We start from the raw sequence: 19192 nt of genomic DNA, 5'->3' as shown, positions 1-19192 counted from the left end.
GAGAAAGGGGACATTTTGAGTCTGAGACTTTTGAATTTTATGTGTGGTATGATTCTAATTTCAGACTTTAGTAATTAACAGGAACTTGTGGATCAATTTTTTTTTTTTTGGAGCCTAAGATTGATTGTAAAAGTCATGGAAGTGACCAAGTTTTCAACTGGACTATTAAGGAGGTAAGAATTTTTCTCACTGAACACAAGTTTAAAGGGGATGATGATGGAAGTCAATATAAAAAGTTATTTAATAATTTTTAAACATTATTGAGTATTTTTTAATAATATTTATATGATAAGATCCTTGGGGAGGAGGAGAGATCTCTGTTAGAACATCTCAGCACTACCAAGAGGTTGAGAGGTTGCAGAAGTAAAGGCCCTTTGGAGCGGAAGTTGTTCTTTATCTGATGGGTTAAAAGGCTGCCTATTTTGGAACAGCGACATTATTCTTATAGCCCACAGCAGAATTTGGGTCTGGGCAAGACACACAGAACTGTGAAAGCAAAAGCCAAAATAAATAGACTTCGTGTCTACTTAGGGAGACTTTGTTGAATACATGAACAATCTCCTAAATCTAGACTTAATACCTTTGAAATTTTGTTATAATCTAAATGTTTTCTTATATTAAGTTAATCAGATTTAGTTAACAATGCAACCTCATTAATATATAAAGAAATGCATGTTGTTTACTACTACAAAAGTCTAGCATTGTCATCCATGTACATTGTAACTCTATAGTTCGTGTTTCCTCCAAAGAGCTCAAAGCAAAGTAATTATCTCAGGTGTTTCTGTAGAGTAGGCAGGAGAGCACCTTATAATGAAAATAAATAAGGCACACAGTTTTGAAATGATTTTCCCAAGTTCACACAATGAATTGACTCGTGGCAGCTAAAATTAACTGCCTCTTTCTTGATTTCTACCTCAGTGTTTAAGAGCGTTAGGATGGCTGTTTACCATTGTTTGTATAATCTTTACAATGTACAGTCTGCATTCTTTTTCATTAACTCAACAAATATTTATTTGGTACCTACTCTGTCCAGGCACTGTGTTAGATGATATCATACAGATTTAAAGATTATAAACTATAAAAACAGCCATACATATTAAGTATACTAGGGATTGTGACAATATCATTAAATGATTTAATTTTGTTACTAATATAAATATTTCAATCTTATGTTTCCTAGGGATGGAAGAATGGAATAGGGAGCCATGACCCATCTTGACTAATTCACTTTCAGGTTATATTGAGCCAAAATATACCCTATCTCACTGACATAAACAACAACAAAAAAGATTTTATTTGGGGATGCTGAGGACTTATTCTGTTTTTATTCAAATATTTATTTCTTTTTTCTGTTATATGGTTTTCATTTTTAAAGGATATAATTAAACTTTGAAAAAAATTGTAGTTGATTACATTGTTCTTGCTTTTTGTTATTGTTTGCCATACATGAAACTTTTTTTTACATCGCTGTAATCAGACAAGATGTGATTCTTTCTGTGTTTTTCTTCCCCCAGCCACCAAATAATGTTCGCAAAAATCAACCTTAGAATTAATGCGTGTAGGTGCTGATGGTTCTTGCTCTGTGTTAGTTGAATCATGAACATTTTAATCAACATCCATAGTGTAGCATGTAAGTAAAGACATAAATACACAAATACCTTTATCTCTTTGTGTACTAAGTCATAAAAAAATCAAATTCATAGACTGTGTCAGAAAGGCTCATTATGTTGTCTGTCCTGTGTGTGCAATCCAGCACTGCCCCTCCCATCTAGACCTCCCTCTATTTTCAGTGGCTAGAAGCCTGGCCATTAAGGAATTTCTCAGAATCCTTTGCCAGTTGGATTCCAGGTTGCATTTTACCAATAAGCAGCATTTGTGAGAGATCTGAAAGGTGCAAAAGAGAAAGCGGTATTCATATAATTACTCTATGTCAGTTATGAGCAGAAACTTGGTCTTCAGCAGATTTGGAGGTTTTGCAGTGATCTCCAGGTATTTCCTAGTGAATCGCGTACTTTGGTATTGTAGGAAGCTGTGTTCATTACTAATAGTTTTCCACGGCTTTTGAAATCCCCTGCCCCTCTGTAAGGCAGTAGTAAACTGAGAGTTAAGAGAGATCTTCCATGACCTTGGGTTCCCCAGGCATTCTAGCAATTAGAAAAGCTTCTAATGCCCTCCACTAAATTCTCTCCTGCTTGAAATAATTCAAGGAGCTGCCCTTATCCAGGTTGCACTTTCTGAGAAAATATTTGGTTCTGAAGGTGGTCTCAAAAAATAGACTTTGAAAATGAGAAGTGCCTGGTTAAGTAAGGAGATAAAATAACCTCATTGCCATGATCCGTTATATTCAAAGATTTTAAAATAATCATTAACATATCACTGTAGTTGCCTGAAATGAAATGCCTACTGAAGACAAGGATTTGGGATGCAAAGTGGTCACTATAATAAAGCATACTGTTGCAGGTGATGACCAGGACTATGGGGCAACCTATCTACTTCTGACTGCAATACTTCTTTATTTTTTTAAATTTATTTTATTGAAGTATAGTTGATTTACAATGTGTTAATTTCTGCTGTACAGTAAAGTGATTCTGTTTTATATATATATATATATATATATATACACTCTTTCATTTTCCTTTCCATTATGGTTTATCACAGGATATTGAATATAGTTCCCAGTAGTAGGACCTTATTGTTTATCCATTCTATATATAATAGTTTGCCTCTGCTAATTCCAAACTCTCAATCCTTCCCTCCACTACCCACTCCCTTGGCAATCACAAGTCTGTTCTCTATGTCTGTGAGTCTGTTTCTGTTTCATAGATAAGTTCATTTGTGTCATATTTTAGATTCAACATAGAAACAATATCATATGATATTTGCCTTTCTCTTTCTGACTTACTTCATTTAGTATGATAATCTCTAGGTCCATCCATGTTGCTGCAAATGACATTATTTCATTGTTTTTATGGCTGAGTAATATTCCATTGTGTGTGTGTGTGTATATATATATACCACATCTTCTTTATCCATTCATCTGTCGATGGACATTGCAATATTTGTTTCTACAAAGAGAAATTGACAAGCTCAGGGTTTTACATTTTTAGCTCAAAGCATGATCAGAAAACAAAAGAGCTTCCTAAAGTTTGTCTTGTCCTTGTAGCCAAATGCATGACTAATGTATTTGGAAAACTAGTCTCATAGTCCTATGGTGCATATGGCAGAATTACAAAGCACATTGAACTCACAGTCTTGCTTGGTATCTTATGTGAAAGTTAGGGTACATATTGGGGAAAAGTGGAGATTTGGGGTGGATTCTGATGGATTTGAGCCTCCAAATTCCACCGAACCACCTTGAAAGTAGAAGGAGCCCTCATCCCCATCTGAAGAACCTACAGGGCTGCGTTTGACACAGTTACTGGCTTGGTTAAAAAGTTTGTTTTTCTTGCATAAGCTGGCTCTAGTAGCGCTTAGTTGTCTTTAACTTCATTCAAAATGATTTTGTTAGATTGTATTGTGACAGCTGTCATATCAGTGTGCATTTTTTTAAAAACTTATCAAAATTGGTGAATTTTTGTGTAGCCATTTTAATATTGAAGATGGAAGAAAAAAAGCAATATTTTCAGCATACTATGCTTTATAATTTCAAAAAAGGTAAAAATGCAACTGACACATAGAAAAAGATTTGTGCGGTGTATGGAGAAGGTTCTGTGACTGATTGAACATATCAGAAGTGGTTTGCGAAGTTTCATGCCGGAGGTTTTTTGCTGAACGAATGCTCCATGGTCAGGTAGACTAGTTGAAGTTGACAGCGATCAAATTGAGGCAGTAATCGAGAACAATCAATGTTATACCACGCGGGAGATAGCCAACACACTCAAAATATCCAAATCAAGTGTTGAAAATCATCTGCACCAGCTTGGTCATGTTAATCGCTTTGATGTTTGGATTCCACAAAAGTTAAGCGAAAAAAACCTTCTTGACCGTGTTTCCACACGCGATTCTCTACTGAAACGTAACAAAAAAGTTCCGTTTTTAAAACAAATTGTGACGGGCGATGAAAAGTGGACACTGTACAATAATGTGGAACAGAAGAGATCATGAGGCAAGTGAAATGAACCACCACCAACCACACCACAGGCCAGTCTTCATCCAAAGAAGGTGATGTTGTGTATATGGTGGGATTGGAAGGGAGTCCTCTATTATGAGCTCCTTCCGGAAAACCAAACGATTAATTTCAACAAGTACTGCTCCCAATTAAACCAACCGAAAGCAGCACTCGAAGAAAAGCAGCGTGAATTAGTCAACAGAAAACACATAATCTTCCATCAGGATAACGCAAGATCGCATGTTTCTTTGACGACCAGGCAAAAACTGTTACAGCTTGGCTGGGAAGTTGTGATTCATCTGCTGTATTCGCCAGACATTTCACCTTCAGATTTCCATTTATTTCGGTCTTTACAAAATTCTTTTAATGGAACAAATTTCAATTCCCTGGAAGACTGTAAAATGCACCTGGAACAGTTCTTTACTCAAAAAGATAAAAAGTTTTGGGAAGATGAAATTATGAAGTTGCCTGAAAAATGGCAGAAGGTAGTGGAACAAAACGGTGAACACATTGTTTAATAAAGTTCTTGGTGAAAATGAAAAATGTGTCTTTTATTTTTACTTAAAAACCGAAGGAACTTTTTGGCCCACCCAATATTTTGCTTGGAGTTGCTGATTCTCCACAAGATGTGTCTCATTACCTTGCATTGCTTCCAGACCCATCACTACAATGAGATCACAGGAGAACTGGAACAAAGTCTGACTTGGGAGGGGGTAGCTTATCCATAAAAAGAACTGGACGATTTTGCTAATTTATATTGGTGGAAAGCTGGGGAGAAATGCTACAAATGGATTCTGAGGGTCCTAGTACAGGGAGACAGAAACAATTGGATTAAGCCACATTTATTAACATAATTACATTTTCGTAGATATAATAGATTAAAGGTGTTTGATGTTTGGATGCACAATTGTAGCTCATCAGATTACTTGGTCAGTAGACTGAAGCCTGGCTCCGTGGTGGCCAAGGCTAAATGAAATTGAGGGGCAAGGATTCATCTATGTATAACATCATAGATGAAGTTATACAAAGAAAGATAGAAATGCTAGTGATGATTCATCAAGTATGACCTTCTACTCACCCCGTCACTGTGCTACTTAGATGAATTCTAAGGACATTCCTCCATCAGAGCAGGAAGAAACATCAAATGAGGCCATGCATGACTATAGGAAGGAACTCCATTCAAATGGGCTTCCTAAATTCAGTGCAGGATAATGGGATTCCAGAGAGAGGCAGAGTCCAAGAGGCTGTGCTGAGGCTTGAAAGCCAGAGACAAGTGGACATGATTCCCAAGTGGGCAGCAGGCTAAACAGTGACCAGAATGCCTTAAGCCACAGGAATCACAGGTGGAGGCAAATATTGGGCTGGCCAAAAAGTACGTACGTTTTCCGTAACATCTTACGGAAAAACCCGAATGAACTTTTTGGCCAATTCAATAGATCTTAGTGTCCCCTGGACTGAACTAGAACTACTTGGTTTTTATGATTTAAAACAGTCTAGATCTCATTTTCAGGTTTTTGGCACAACAGAGAGTCATGGCCTCTCCCTCAATTTCTAAACTCAGAGTCCCTGAAATGAAAAGTACGCCAGGTTCTTTTGAAGAAGTACCCTGTGTTTTTGCCAAAACAATAAACTGTAAACTTTCCTAGAGATTCCTCAGAGGAACCAATAGTCATCAACCAGAGTGACTGTGCATTATATAAAATGCGGTAATTGTCTCACTTTTTGAATGCGTGACAAAGATATACTCTGCCAATGCCAGAACGTCCACATTGGTTCTGTGAGGCATGGGATGTTAGGAAGCAATGATTATTAGCCCCTGGAACTGCTTATCCCTTCCAAATTGTAAACTAAACTGAAGGATGGCACAGATCCATGCCATCAAAAAAAGACTAGAAGAATGCAGATGTAGGATTCCTATCATACTTATATTGAATTGATCTACTAGACCAGGGCTGGACATAGATGGCCTTAGGGAAAGCCAGAGGATTAACGCAAACATAATCAGGAAGTAACTCCAATTGCAGCTGCTTTTCCATATAGAGTGTCTTTTTTGGAGTAAATCAACACATCACTCAGCTCTGGTATGTGGCTATTGATCAGGCAAATGCTTTTTCAACATGTTATCAGGGAAAAAAAAAAAAAACAGCAAAGAGATTTGATTTCCCCTAATAGGGCAGCAGTATATCTTCAGTCTACTTGGACTCAGGACTAGGCCAACCATCTGCCCTCTGTCATAATCTAACCCACAGAGCTTAATCAGTCTGCTGTTGTATAGGACGTTTCATTGATCCACTACATTGATTTGATGGGTTGCATTTTGCAAGCTGGAAAGATGGTCTCTGTAGGCTTCTCTTAACCTCTGATGAATCCAATCCAAGATACTTTGCTCTTTTGTTTGAGCAAACACTGTCCTGGGACTTTTGGTTATGAAAAGTTACTAAAATGACCAGAGGAAGATAAATGACCTTGTTCTATCTTTTAACATTGATTTTCCATTTTCTTTTGGTAGCTCAAGAGAGAAAAGTTTTACAGGAGCCCTTGGACATGAGGGAAAGAGATGATGAAGAAAGACTTCTTCTTCTTCTCACAGAGAGTGAGGGCATGAGTCAACCACATGGCATAAGGCACAGGCAAGGGTCTTCATAAAGGGAATCCCTGTGGCTTAGAAATCATGATACTGATATGCAGAGGTTAGCTGTTACTGTTCCCTGCTGCAACTGTCATCCATTAACCTCCTACATTCAGGAAAATCTAAATACACTGTAGAAATCACCATGGGACACTCCTCTTTTTTTTTCAGTGCTGTATCCAAGGACAAGAACATCACCTGGCACGCAGTAGTTGCTCAGTTAAAAAGAAAAAGAAGTATAAGTGACTGGATTAGTGGTGCTTTTGGAAATGTCTACATGATGTTTTGTCTGTGTTTGGGATAAAACACGGGAAGTGAAGACTTCTCAGTATACAGATAAAACGAAACAACTATAGGTGAAAACAAAACAGCGATACAGAGATCAGAGTAGGTGGTGTAGACAACACCATGTATTCAGGCACAAATACCCTGCACCTATTGAAGAATCCTTAGAGATACTGGGGAAGGCACTGGTTTTCCATCGATGACTTGAAATGGAGGCTCATGTGATTGTATGAAAGTATCAAAGAGAAGTTTGACTTCCTTAGGCTGAGGGACTTGGGGATATTAGGTAACACAGAATAGATTCATTTCAGCTAAATCTCATAAATGTGCACTCAGCTTGGTGAGTTCTAAATCACTGACCCAGCTCTTGTCTGAAAAGGGAAAATGCAAAAACGCAAAGGTGTACAGTCAGACTGTAAACTAAACCAGTGTGCAATTGAAGAGACAAGTCCTACCAGCTGGCTGAACTCTGTGTAACTGCCATCTGACCGGCTCTTACACGTTCCCCTGGACCCTTGAAACGAGAGGATCCCCCTCCACTGGAAGCTGAACGGAACAAGTCACTAATGGGGCACTAAGTCTGTGTGTGCAGGGGCCCAGATGGAGGATGGTGACTGTGGGAGCAGTGTTCGTGAGCACACAGATGTTCTGCCTTCTTGTAGCTCTCAGAGGGGCTGTCCTCTCAGACATAGCTCCTATTTTCTCTGTTCTCTGACAAGGCCCAGAGGATGAGTAGCAGAACAGTGGTAGGTGGTACCGGGGCTACGGAAACATCTGACTTCTAGGTGGGTTAAAAAGCAAAATGTCGTCTAAAAAAGCTTCACTCTAACCAAGGACCCAAACATCCTTTCTGAATGTTTCCTCTCCAGGAGTCTTGAATTTGTATTTAAATCTCAGTCCAAAGTTTGTACTAAATGCTAGGAGACTGGGCACTAATTTTCACGGTAGCAAAGTTGAGGTGTGCGAATGGTAAATTTCTTTACTTCTCTACATCTGCAATGAATTTAGCACCCAAGCTCTGATTTCTGCTAATGACTGTGAATTTTATGTGGAAATCAAGGCACACTCAAATTTGTGATTACTTTGTCTTTTGGGTGTAAACTCATGCTCTTTTGGGTAATTTCTCAGGCTATCAGAATGTGTCCCCTTCTCTTTCTCTTACACATCTCTCCAGCAGCCATCTAAATTCTGAGTGTGCATGTGTGTGTTCAGGGGTGTATATCATCCAAAGTTTGGGGGAAGGACATTTGATCTAGAATAGTGCTTTTCAAAGTGAGGTTCTCAACCAGCAACATCAGTGCCACCCAGGGACTTGTTAGAAATGCCAATTGTGGGGGTCCATCCCACACGGACCTACTGAATCAGAAACTCTAGATGACGGACCCAGGAATCTGCATTCTAACAGGCCTCCAGGTGATTCTGATGTGCACTCACCTTTGAGAAGCACTCGTCCAAATTCATCGGCAGCCATCCACCCTGGCCTCTGATGTGATGTATGATCATTACTGGTCTTTGGTTTTGTGGCACCCAGCTCACTACATGCATAACTGAAATGCCTTTCTCTGCTTATGGGCCACCTCTGTGTTCATTCTGCTTCCCCCTTAGACTCGTCTGGTCTGTTCCTCTCTACTTCTGCGCCTACTCAGACCTCACAATATTCTTACGTGCTCTTCTCCAGCCATTTCTACTTTATAGCTTGGGTTCCACGCTCAACACAGAGCTTCTCTAAAACTTGAGACCTTCCTACTCTATCTGAAAACTGGGCCATGCATCTCTTCCCTGGAATCCCCCAAACATCAGTGGGGTTTCCATCATCCTTGCTCATTAGGGATTGATCTTAGGAGAGGGGACAGGGGAAGACCCAATTCTCAGGCCCCTGAGTCATAGTTTATTCTGCTTTTTCTTTATCTCATTGCTCTTTCTCCTCCACAGTCAGGAAGTTTTTTGTTTTTTATCTGTGCTTCTCATGGAAAGAGAAAAAAATCCTGGTCAGACACAGAGACTTCCAAACTGACCATCTTTGATAGGATCCATCCTTTTTATATAAATCACTGTTTTCTCTAATAATGTCCACTCTTATCATTGAAAACCTTAACTCGCAATTCTATCGGCCCTTAAAAAGTTTCAAAATCTGTTTTCTGTCTCAAAGCCTTAGCACTGATTGTTTCTTTGCATCATCTCTGCCTTAATACTCCTCCTTTTCCTTTAGACAATCAATACTACCTCTGACTGAATACAGGAAGTATAAGGATGTGTAGAAAAGCAAACTCACTAATTAAAATTTTAAGATATTAGCACAGCACACCTTAATTTGAAACACTGTCATAACTTCCTAAGTGTACTACCTGATTCTAATCATTTCACACTAAAATCCTTCTGCTACTAAACTGCATAAAATACTCCTTTTAACACATCATTTCCTTCCTTGGGTTCTTTCAACAGATCCCTTTTTAACATAATTTTAGACAGGTCTTTACTCTAAAATTCATATTTCCATGTACATGTACAATGCTTGATAATGAATGAGTGAATTCCAAGCCATCCCTGACCTGGTTTTGACTCTTGTATTAGACTTTGTTTCTAGCCTATCACTTACACTCAGCCCTAATTTACATCATAACGAGATTCATATTAAAAATGCAGTCCCCATTTGTGGGCTCAGCCTGGTCTGAGATCTGGCATCATTCCTTATCTTTGGCAAGAAATATTTAAGCAGCATAAAGCTCTAGATTTAGAAACAAGTCACTCTTACGGCCTAAAGCCCTTTTATAATAGAGCTTTTGCTTTATTCTCAACAATCAATTCTCACCCTATTCCCCATCATTATTTGCTTGGCTTTCTTTCTACTCCACTCTCTTTCTTTCTGCATTCAACAACAATAGCACCGTTAAGTATTCAATGATATTGTTTTAATTCATTGGAATTGTTCATTTTATCAGTACTATTAAAATGTTTCCACTGACATTTGCAAAATCAAGTTTTCCTCCATTTACTATGGTACTAGAGCTATGATATGACCCAAAATATATTCCATTTGTCAGGACATCACAGGGCTGGAGGACTAAATCCTCTTTAATGATTTATTCCCACACTTTGGATTCAATAAAATAGTCATCTAAATTTAGAGTAACTAATCGTAATTTATACACTTGTATAATGTAATCTTTGGCTAAAAGGTTTTTTTTTCCCCACTAAATGTGATATATAAAGGTTACAGTTGCAGTCCCTATTTTACATTTCTAGTCTTCTGTATTTCATATTTCACTGCTCTGTGAAATTCTGTAAAATAATGGGGGGGGGGGTACTCTAATCGTTTTTTTTAAATTCCTGACGGGAAACATAAGCAAAGTTTCTACAATTTCGGGCACTCTGTTTGATGACAAAATCATTTCCAACTGTTGTCCCAGGTATTATAGAGTATTTTATTATAACGATGCATCCTCTCCTTTTCTATATCACCACCTCTCAATGCACTTCTGTAAGGAGATTGTGGCAATACAGTGGTGCTTCGTGATTACTTTGTGGTTCTCTGTGACTCCTTTGAAACCCTCTTTTTCTCACTCACTCTCCCTCCTGGCAGCCTTTCAGGTTGGAGAAAGATCCACTTGTTCAAAATTACCCATATAGCCATGCGTTGAATTAGTTATAGAGAAAGGATCTCTGTTAAAATCGAAGGACTCCATGATAGCCACATTCTGGTCTCCCGGAGAGCTGCGTGGAAAACTAAAGCCATAGATCCGCTAACACTCTCATAAATGTAACTTACAAAACGCAAATTCAAATGTGTATAACTCATGTATTTCTACTATGGTCATGCTCATTCTTACAAAAGTTGCTTTAAAAATCTGAAATAAATATATTACGGTACCTAAAATAATTCTGTGATTTTATGTCACAGAATACTATTTTGAGTGTACATATTTTTAGAGTGTTTGTATTTAGTGGATTTTGAAAAGAATCAAGGCTTTTTGTAAAAAACTATATAAAATACTATACCTATAGAGAAGCTAATGTGAGTTCATTTTTAACCTACAATGATTTTTTTTACAGCCAAATAATAGGGCTTTGAATAACAGAACTACTATAATTAACTCAGTTGTCAATGAAAGCAATTTTTCCAGGGCATCCATTCATAGTCTGAAATATTTCTAAATATCCTAGCTTTTTGTCATTACTATAGCACTTCAGAAAAGAATGCCTAGCTGCACCTGAATCTTTTTTTCTTAATCCTCTATTTAGGAAATGATTAAAATCATCTCTCAGATGCATTACAAGAATGTAGCGTCAATGTAACTAATATTACGACAAGAACTTTTGGAGAAGTTGGTGCTTTTCATTTGCAAAATGAAAACCACAATTGCAACTCTTCTTATGTCAACAAAATCCAATTCACTATCTGGCTTAAATTGTTGCCTGAGCTGAGAGCAGTCTTCTGACCCACCGGCCTTTATATTTATTTAGTATTTCAATTTCAAGAAAAAAGAACTAAAGCAAAATAATTTACTTAAATTCAAAAGTAGCAACCGGGCTTCCCTGGTGGCGCAGTGGTTGAGAGTCCGCCTGCCGATGCAGGGACACGGGTTCGTGCCCCGGTCAGGGAGGATCCCACATGCCGCGGAGCGGCTGGGCCCGTGAGCCATGGCTGCTGAGCCTGTGCGCCTGGAGCCTGTGCTCCGCAACAGGAGAGGCCACAACAGTGAGAGGCCCGCCTACCTCAAAAAAAAAAAAAAAAAAAAAAGTAGCAATCAACACACTCAGAAGACTCACCAGCTGTAGAAAAACTCTTAATGATGTTAATTATAAACTATATACAGATTTATTTAACAAAGCATAGACTAATAGTTGATTTTTAAAAATTTCTCTATAGTGTAAACAAATGTATCCCCCCTTTCTTTTTTTTGTTTTCAAAACAATTTTTTTAAAGTAACAGCTTTATTGAGATATAATTCACACACTATAGAGTTCACCTTTTTTTTTTTTTACGCGGGCCTCTCACTGTTGTGGCCTCTCCCGTTGCGGAGCACAGGCTCCGGACGCGCAGGCTCAGCGGCCATGGCTCAGGGGCCCAGCCGCTCCGTGGCACGTGGGATCCTCCCAGACCGGGGCACGAACCCGTGTCCCCTGCATCGGCAGGCGGACTCTCAACTACTGCACCACCAGGGAAGCCCACTCTCCTGCCCTTTCTTAAAGATAGTTATTTTCTCTAGATAATCAGCTTTAAAAAATGAATCAAGATGAGGTATTTATGGCAGTAAAATGAAATATAAAGGCACTAAAATACTTTAAAGAAATTATAGTATTTTATATTAAAACAATTTAAGTCCTCAATGAAATCAAAAAGATACTATGCCTTGCCAGTATAAAGACTGGTGAAAAAGAGCTTCACAGTTGTTAGCTCCCATTGCTCAGGAATGGAGCTGGAATCGATTAGGAAAGGGAGGAGAGTGTTGGGGGGTTCGCGAGGGTTCCTGTTGCCGGTACTGACCCTTTCCGGTGAAGGTGGCTTGGGTCACATCCCAGGAGCATGGCGCAGGGTTCTCAGGGAGGATGCCCCGGAAGCCAGGTAACAGGAGAACACCCAGAGAAGGAAGAGAAGGCAGTGCTAATATGGCAATTACACAAGCTTCTAATTGGGAACTTAGCAAGCAGTTTAAGCTTCAAAAGTAAATCTATGCCAACAACTAAGAGAGCAGTTCTGTTAAGTGAATGTAAGAACATTTCCTTTCACCCCAAATGTTTAGCATCTTGTGAAAAATCTGTTGATCAGAGGTCTCATATTATTTTTAAATCGGAAAAGAGAATGTAGTTTGGGTACAGTATGTTTCTGAGAGACAGAAAATACTCTGGCTAAAACATTTGACCCCCAAACTTTCCCTTTTCCTGTGATGCATATGTATAGCAGGCAAAATGATGCTGGAAATAATTTGGCTGGTGATAATTTTTCCATCTTTATATTCTTAAAAGGCACATTAAATCTTTTTGACCAGACTAGAGTTAAAAATGTATTATTATTTCCTAGCTAAATTTAAGGGTCACTGATCCCCATTTAACCTATAAAGGACATGCTTATCACCACAAGGCCTTCTTTACTGCAAAGCAATTTTATGAAAAAAAAGACTGCATGGGGAGGTTAATATTATTCCCTAAAGATCTCTGACGGTTTTGCTATACTGATTTCTACCACTTTATGAAGTGTATGTCCTCCGGGCAACTTAGCTATGCAGCTGATTTTCCCAGATGCTAGACTGCAGACTAGTACCCTTTGTGGCAAATTTTTACTAATTCACAAAATGTTCATTTCTGAAAGGGGCTTGGAATGGCATCACCAGGTGGAAAACTTGTGGGTCCCTTACCAGCACCCAAGACGTCCCGGTGGTCAAGCAGTAAGATGCAGTGCTCAGTCACCCAGGGCTGGGGTCCTGCCCCCACAGGGTACCACGCCCTCCCTCCTCACCAACCATTCCTCCTCTTTGTCTCTCCTAAGATTTCTGCATGCCTCATTCAACACAGATGGTCTAGTATCTGTGCTTTCAGTTTATCCAGCATTGATTACAGGCTTACACTGAGCTAGACACTGCCCAATGCACCAAGGCAAATAAGAAATCATTCCTGGCCTTGAAGAGTTTATGGTAAAAGGTGCTAGTCCAACACTAACAAACAAGGCAGAGCTGTTCACAGGGAAGGAACATATAGCATCAGAGCTTGTAGCTCCACCTAGGGATTCTATCAGGGCTTCCGGAGGGGATGATCCTAAACTAGTCTTGAAAGAAGGCGGCAACTTGGTCCTTTAAGAAAAAATGGGGAGGACTTTTAAGCCCAGATTATAGCATAAATGAAGGTCTTGAGGGTTTATAATGCTGTTACGTGTCTCCCCTTCAATTCATATGTTGAAACTCTAACGCCTAAAATGATAGAACTTTTAAATAATTATGGTTAAATAAAGTCATAAGGCGGGCGGGGGGGGTCCTTACCCAATAAGATTGGTGGCCTTACAAGAAGAGAGAGCTGTCGCTCTTTCTCCAAGTGCACACACCAAGGAAAGGCCGTGAGAGCACACAGCAAGAAGACCACCTGCAAACTAGGAAAAGAGCTCTCCCCAGAACCCAGCCAGGCTTGCACCTTGCTCTCTTCCAGCCGCTAGAACTGTGAGGAAATAGATTTCTGTTGTTTAAGCCACCCAGTCTATAGTATTTTGTTATGGCAGCTAGAGCAGAATAAGACAAGTACTCCCATACATTTGGGTTACTTTAAAATGTACACTTATTAGACAATGAAGTTTGAGGTGGGTAGTGAGTGAAATGATACTGGAAATATAAAGAAGGAGCAGAGAGGTGAAAAGAAAGGAATGGGGAACAGATAAGGACATAACTCCCCAGAGAAACTTTGGATAAGGGAAAAAGAGAAGCTCATTCCTAGGGCTCTGGGAAGCACGTCATGAATTCTGGCATCTGCAGAGGGGAACTCTTAACTTCCCTTTCTTCCTCATCATTCTGCCCCTGTTTGCAAAGGGGTCAACTTCATTCCCTTGAGCTGGCTGCCTAGACCCACTGGAATTCTGGTTCACTTCCACCTTGGCTCCATAGCACAGAGGAACTGGAGAGTTTAGGGACATTTCTTTTGGCCTTTGACCTGTGACGGTAGCATTCCAGCAGCTGTTGCAAAATATGACTATAGAGAATAAAGCTAATGCTGAAAACACAAAATCATTCTCATTATTAGGGTAATAAAATGCAACAGCTTAGAAATTCCAATTTCTCCAAAAGAGGACTATGTAGCTATATATTATATATATATATATATATATATATATATATATATTTTTTTTTTTTTTTTTTTTTTTTTTTGGTACGCAGGCCTCTGACTGTTGTGGCCTCTCCTGTTGCGGAGCACAGGCTCCGGATGCGCAAGCTCAGTGGCCATGGGTCACGGGCCCAGCCGCTCCACGGCATGTGGGATCCTCCCGGACCAGGGCACGAACCCATGTCCCCTGCATCGGCAGGCGGACTCTCAACCACTGCGCCACCAGGGAAGCCCTATGTAGCTATATTTATGACAAAGTTTACATAACTGGATTAATTATTGAAGGCTGGGAAGGGAGAAGATATGGATAAAGGAAACACAATTAATAAACAAGGGGCTCTTTGTTGCTATTTTGATTAATAAGCAAATAGTTATGAATACATATTAATTATTATGAGATAGCCACTAACAGAATTAAGCACAGGAAGTCTGATTTCTAAAACACCAAAAATATAAAAATAAACAAAATAGCCTGTAGAACAGAGGCCAAATGGTAAGCAAACAGAATACAGATAACAAAATTATCTGTCAGACCGACAAAATTAATGAGTATAGTATAAACTTCCCTCTTAAAAGGCAAAATGTATCTGATTGAATAATCCAGTGATTTATTACTTTTAAGAGAGATCTAAATAATAATTCAAATTACAGCCGAGGTGGCAACTTACACAAATGGGACTTAAAAGGGTTGTTATATATTGACAAAACCACAAACAGTAAAAAATAAAAATACTGAGTACCTAAAGCTTAATAGCTTAAAACACATAAAATTATTAAAAATATAGAAAATGATGTTTTAAACACACAACCTTATCTATCTATCCTGTTAAACATCAAAGGACTATAGATAGATAGATAGACATATGAAATATGTCTATTTTTTTTTTTTTTTGCGGTACGCGGACCTCTCACTGCTGTGGCCTCTCCCATTGCGGAGCACAGGCTCCGGACGCGCAGGCTCAGCGGCCATGGCTCACGGGCCTAGCCGCTCCGCGGCATGTGGGATCTTCCCGGACCGGGGCACGAACCCGTGTCCCCTGCATCGGCAGGCAGACTGTCAACCACTGCGCCACCAGGGAAGCCCGAAATATCTCTGTTTTTGTATCAGTGTCTATATTATGAAAATTTAAGACATCTGAACAAGGTAGAATTGATTTATAGAATAACATTTATCCTCTGCTTTTCTGTTGGGAGATAATTCTCCATGGTAGTCTTGCATTTCTGCACATCCTGTGAGCAGAGGCACTGGATGCCTTCGTTCCAGACTATCTTTCCAAGGCTGCTTTTATAGGAAATAACCTTGGAAGAGAGAGAGAATATCTCCCACTGAATCAACGTGTTGGCTTGCTTCAAGTCTTGTAAGATAGAGACAGTGTCCTTCCAGAACAAAGGAGAGGCATGCTTACTGCCTTTTATTAAAAACTCAGGTTCTCTAAGCTCAGGGTTCCTCTCCTGTAAATATCCACTGTGTGTGGAGGTGTCACCTGACCCTCTTCACCTGCTCCTATGGAAATCACAGTGTGGGGAACTGACACAAAAATGATAACATTCTAGCTACTGCTATTGCTGCGAGTACTAAAATCCTTTGTCTCTGACACAGGAACGGCATGTCTTCTCCAAACATTCGTACAGGACTGGAAGCTAACTTGTTAGCTATCAAGTAGGGCAACATCCACACCTTTCACCGTTCTTGACATTGCCGGTAACTTTTTTCATGTAAAAGATGCAAAAAGCATCTATGGCAATTGGTACCAGACCAAAAGCAAAGTCGGTAATCCAAAGAAACCAAAACAATGCGCCACATTAACTGACAACAATGCAATGAAAATAGAAACTTTCTTTTACTGAAAACAAGGTTCAACCACTTAGAAATGAAAACACACCTTTCTAAAAACGACTGAACCAAGGAAGAGATAAAGAGTAATATACAAAACTGTTAAAGCAAAGGTGGTGTGCAAAAGTGAATTCATAAATATTTTTCTGTGTGTTGTGAAGAACCCAAACAAACAAAATTTTAGAAAAAGAAAATAAGATCAATTTTTAAAAAGGAAGAATTGGGTGACAAAATTAATTAAAAAAATAAATAGATCCAAAATTTTTTAAAAAATATAATAAAAGCAAATGTCTAATAACATTATTAGTTATATAACATTACTATGTTATGTAACATTATTAATTATATATTACATATATACATATATATTATATACATTATATAACATTATTAATTATTATTAAATAAAATTAGGTAATAAACACAACATAACAATACTTTTAGAAATAAATATGAAATTTTGCTGAGGATATCAATATAAGAAAAAAGCCAATATATCTCCAAATGAATATGAATTTTAAAAATCACAAATGAAATCTTAGAACTTGACACTACATAAAAAATCATCAAGTAGAATTTATCTCAGGAATGCAAAAAGAATCAGTATTACTTACTTTATCATTATAAATCATTAAAGTATTAAGTCAATTAAGAAAAACATAAACATCATAATTTTGGAGCAATGCATTGAAAAAATTCAATGATCACAATTATTGAGAACACCCATAGCATACAGTATGCCACCAACATGATTAAAAATAGTTGCTTTCATACATTTCTAACAGTTAAACCCAAGGAAGATTTGCATTAAATGTGGAAAAAAACAGTAAGGATGTCTAACATCCTTATCAGAAGGTTTTGGTCAATGCTAGAAGACATGACCCAGAGCTAAGAGATAAATAAAAGACATAAAGAACAATGAGTCATTTAAAGAAAATCCAAAATGACATCCTATGGAAAATCTATACGATTATTTCATTTATTACAAGGGAAGAATACAAAAAACCAATAGCATGTTCATATGCAGGTAATAGCAAGTGTGGAAATAAAAGTATATAAAGAAATTTCACTCATTGTTGCAACAAAAATATAAAATCCCAAGAATCTACTTCAGTAAAAACACATTTAACATATGAAGAACATTACGAATATTTTGAGAGATATAAATAACTCTTATGGGAAGACTATCTCACAGATAAAATTATTGTCAAATTAATTGGTAGCTAATGCTGTTCAAATAAAAATCAAATATGACTTGGAGTAATTTAAAATAATACTAAACTTTATGGAAAACAATCAGGTGAGAATAACCAGTAATTTTTTTAAAAAAAGAATAATAAGAGGGAAAGATAAGTCTTCTCAAATAATTAATTTATTATAAAGCTACATCAATTAAAGTGGTGTGGAACTGAGGCAAATCAGAAAGACCCTGATCAATGAATATAAAAAATATCTATATCTCAAGTTTTTAGTGACTATCCTTGGGACAGCAGGCTAGTAATTAACCGTGGGGTTGGAGGTGGCATTTACTTTCAATCTTCACTTCGCACTTTGCATCATTAATAATCTGCAACAGACATAGTGTGTGCAGATTTTTGTTAATTTAAGCCATTGAGTTTTAGGAAGTTTGTTAGCACAGCATAATTTAGCCTATCCAAACTGACAGTCATCCTCCAAGATATAATTTTTCCCAGTAAAGTTTAATGTTGACTCATAACATAAGCACACATTTAAAATATCTTTATCTTAAGTAACAAGGGCTTGAGTGTCTTATGGAACTAGGGTGCAAAACCCTAAACTGCCAGTAGGTGTCATGATCTACATTATGCGATGCTGGCTAAAAAAAAAAAGCCTGAGCTTCAGACCCATTAAACTCATTTATGAGTTGAGTGCCAAAGGTATGAAAGTAAGATACATATTCCTATTTGCCAGGCGTTAACTCCTAGTAATAATGATTTTTAAAAATTAGCTCGCTATGGGAATTTCCTGGCAGTCCAGTGGGTAGGACACTGTGCTTTCACTGCCAAGGGCACAGGTTCAAGCCCTGATCAGGGAACTAAGATCCCACAAGCCGCTCAGCATGGGCAAGAAAAAAAAAAAAATTAGCTCTCTATCTTATCAGTTGTACAATTTTAAAATTTTGGTTTTCTTCAATGTGGAAATTTAAAAAATAATAATGTTTATTATCAATGTTCATCACATGGAACTTGATAATTGATACAAAATTACTGAAGCCATTGTTCAACCAGTTAAGTAATTCACAGCACTGTAAAATTTTAGTACTTGTACAGACACCTATAACCCCTTAACAAGAATCTCTATTACAAATACCCAGCCTAAAACCCTTTATTCTCCTCCAAACCCTGCCTCAGAGGCAATGGAAACCTTCCAGGTTTTCTGGTGGCTTTACTTGTTCTTTAGTCTTCTTTGTTCCATGCATGTTCATGTTTGCACCTAACGCTTGTCAAGTAGCCTGTTTGGGTCTGTAACAGCAAATAAAAAGCAGCAATGATGGAAACAAAATGGGTAGTTAACA

Source organism: Tursiops truncatus, chromosome 13, assembly GCF_011762595.2.
Source record: "Tursiops truncatus isolate mTurTru1 chromosome 13, mTurTru1.mat.Y, whole genome shotgun sequence".
Classification (NCBI taxonomy): domain Eukaryota; kingdom Metazoa; phylum Chordata; class Mammalia; order Artiodactyla; family Delphinidae; genus Tursiops; species Tursiops truncatus.
Note: the sequence above shows the minus strand (reverse complement) of the source record.